The 741-nt window shown below is 41.0% G+C and overlaps 1 non-coding gene across 1 annotated transcript; it reads left to right on the forward strand.

Annotated features, from left to right (window-relative positions):
- The first annotated feature begins 256 nt into the window (after window positions 1–256).
- QC763_0081010 lies at window positions 257–327 on the forward strand. Its single transcript has one exon. It is a non-coding gene; the product is annotated as a tRNA-OTHER (tRNA).
- Window positions 328–741: the final 414 nt, after the last annotated feature.

Raw genomic sequence — 741 nt, forward strand, 5'->3', positions numbered from 1 at the left:
GGTAATAGCGGAGGACGAAGAAAAGAAATATAATATAGAAAAGATATTAGATTTACGGTTTAATAAAGGTTAATTAAAGTATTTAATTAGCTAATTAGGATATCCGGTTATAAATAACTTATAGAAACTATAAGTATACCTTAACTACCTAAATAAATAAAAAAAATTCTACTAACGATATCCGGACCGATTAAAACCTAAATAAGTAAAAAAGACTCGGCCCCGGCCTATAGCTAAATATTATAAGACGGAGCTAGAACCTCGATAGGAATCGAACCTACGCTTTCGACGTAATAGTCGACGTACTATATACTATACTACGAGGTTAAAAGGTATAAAGGGGACTAAATATAAATAGTACCACGCACCTTAAGTACTTTAGGAAGTAAAAAGCGCATTACTAGCGGTATTTAACGCGGTTAGGAAGGAAGGACCGGTAGTATTAAGATCTAGGGGAAGGTCCGGAGGCTAGTTAAGGCCTAAGGAGGGATTTAGGAAAGAGAAGTCGGAAGGAGGAGCGGTAGTGGAAGAAGGAGCAACGGAAGTGTCCGCTACCGGCGGGCTATGCGGGGTGGCAAGCCGCGCGGAAGCCTCTCCCTCTTCTTCCTTAAAGAGCCGAGATTCGCAACGAAAAGCAATAAGGGCTCGAACCTCGAAAGCGCGCGATTGCGCCTCGAGACGAAGAAGCTTACTTAAGGTAACCTGCTTTTCGGTATCTAAACGTTTTTTCTCCCTAATTAA

Source organism: Podospora pseudopauciseta (assembly GCF_035222475.1).
Source record: "Podospora pseudopauciseta strain CBS 411.78 chromosome 5 map unlocalized CBS411.78m_5.2, whole genome shotgun sequence".
Classification (NCBI taxonomy): Eukaryota; Fungi; Ascomycota; class Sordariomycetes; order Sordariales; family Podosporaceae; genus Podospora; species Podospora pseudopauciseta.